Below are 2,500 nucleotides of genomic sequence, written 5' to 3'. Positions count from 1 at the left end.
TGAGGAAGAAAGCAAAGAACCTGAAGGATTCATATAGGAATGAGATGAACCAGGCGATGATATCTATGAGAAGTGGAGCCGGAACTGACTATGCTAATAAAACCAAAGCTTGTTTGGTTTGAGAAAGCAGAATTGCTATTCATATAATACTTTTCTTTTTCTGGTGTAGTCATATCAAATAACTCATACTTCACTGAACTACGCAAGACAGCTGGGTCTTCTGCAGCCAATTCTCTCAACGAATTGGTAGGTGTTCCTAATTTTTCCCTTCTGGCTACCCACTCCCTTACTTTTTTTTTTTTTTTCTAGTTCCAAATTCGTCTAACAGTTCTTGTCACATTTCGGCACATTCTAACCGGATTAATCGGTTTAAATCCTGATACCTTAACCTTGACATGTCTGCGCTCTACCTAAGAGGCACGGGACTACTAGGTTGCTAGATGGACGTGTAGTGGAGTTGCCGCCACAAGTCGTCTCGTGTGAATGGCTCAGTAGCAGCGACTGTCATGTGGCGAGTAGTCCCCATTACTTACAGCGCGAGTAAACTCGCCTCGTGTGACTGCTGAGTTGTTACTTGACATGACGTCACGTGGTGTGACATCACGTGACATGACGTAACACGGTGGATGTCACGTGGCATGACGTCACATGATGGATACTACCCACCTTGTGGATGTGTGGCATAATGTTACTTGGTGGGTATTGTGTGATGTGACGTCATAAATTTGACATCTGTGACGTCACTTGATGGATGAAAATCGATATGACGTCATTTTGGGCTGAATAAAAGTGCCTGACAGCAGCAAAAAGATATGCATAAATTGTTAATTGCGGTGAAATTGATATTGGAGTTAGATAAATATTCACTGCTCTGCAGTCTCACAATAACAATGAAATATTACCTGAACACTGTCCAAGTCGAACCAGAGACCTTGATCTTCACCTCCTTGTTTGAATGCCCAAGCACTTAGGGCAAAGGTGGGCCTAAGCGTCTTTTTGGGTTTGCGCACGTGTTACCGGATCCTCCCCCACGTACGAGGTCTTGCCAACTCCCACCCCCTCCTCCAACTCCTCCTCCCTACCTGATTCACCCACGACTCCATCTCCTTTCATCCTATACCTCCTCCTCCTCCTCCTCCTCCTCCTTCTCCTCTTCCTCTTCCCTTCCCCCCCTTCAGTACAAGAACCCTTTGGCTGAATAGATTTTTTGGAGGTCATGACCACAAGGATAGAAACGCTGGTCATCACAAAATACCGTCAAATTGAACAAGTTACATGAGATGACCCTTTATTACAGGGACTTTGACTAAGGTTGATAGTTCATTAACAAACTGCGGGCGAAATCGAGCTAGGATCTTCTGAATTACTAATCTTATTTAATTGGTCATTAAATGTATAATTAAGCTCTAAAGTATTACATCACCGAACACTTATAATTCATGACGTCACCATACTTTTGTAATTCATGATGGTATGATCTGTAGAAGCCTTACGATTAATTACTCTTGAGCCTTGCTTATCGAAGGTTGTATTATCTACTATCCTACTGAGTCACATGACCACATATAACCTAATATAATCTCACACAACACACAAGGCCTCACATAACCACGCATAATCTCTATGACCTCATATAAGTCATACAACCTCACATAACTCAAATAACCTCGTATAACATTCCTGTATTAATCAAGACTCAACTTAGATTATCTCTCATCTTTATCTCTATGGATAAACAAGTGATGAGTGTCTTTTAGCTATCTAAGTTTTCCTTCCTCCCTTCGCACTTCACTCAGTCCCACGATATACCAGCTGATGTTTCTCCATTTCTTCAACCAATTTCCCAAATACATTGTCTTTTGCGTGGGTTCTCAAGATGTAAGTATAAATTCTTATCTTCCTCGGGCTGTTTGATATCTGAGACCATTATGCTTCGATACTACTAAATCACATTCGGTGGCACACTGCCCGTAAACATACGGGACAGTGTGGCTAGACTCTTGGGTGACGATGAAACCTGTCACAATGTTGTGTCTACTTTTCATGATTTATTGAGAGATTGTAAGAATATAATCTCACTCTGCCACGCATTTTCCTGCGAGATACAAGTATTGGTACCACCTCATTCTGCATGTGCGCTGGTGGCGTAATCGGTAGCGTTCTGATCTCGCATCCGTTTAGTTGTGGTTTCTAATCCGCACTCCTTTCCGATTCTCAACAGTGACTTTACCTGTCCTCACAGTTCAAGCGCATAGTAGGGCTTTGGGCGTAGCTACTCATCACCTCCTAGCTTAGGCTCCTCACCATCACTTCCTTCAGTACATTCAGCAGAGCCCTTTATAAGTATGGGGTCCACAGCGGTACACGCCATCATTATGACGGTATCCCATATATCTATGAGGAATGTCCCCATTCACCATGAAGAACGTGACGAGTAGCTAATGCCTCCTGAGACTAAGAGCGCGACCGTGCGTGCTGGTCTTTGTCTCATCTTAGGCAC

General features: G+C 43.1%; 1 protein-coding gene across 1 annotated transcript in view; it reads right to left on the bottom strand.

Annotated features, from left to right (window-relative positions):
• Positions 1-2,500, bottom strand: part of LOC143025453 (sodium-dependent nutrient amino acid transporter 1-like) — a 150,320-nt gene that overhangs the window by 146,843 nt on the left and 977 nt on the right. The gene's annotated exons all lie outside the window — the stretch shown is intronic.

Source organism: Oratosquilla oratoria, chromosome 5, assembly GCF_046742065.1.
Source record: "Oratosquilla oratoria isolate Oo_2021 chromosome 5, ASM4674206v1, whole genome shotgun sequence".
NCBI classification, from domain to species: Eukaryota; Metazoa; Arthropoda; class Malacostraca; order Stomatopoda; family Squillidae; genus Oratosquilla; species Oratosquilla oratoria.
This window is presented reverse-complemented; position numbering and strand designations above follow the sequence as displayed.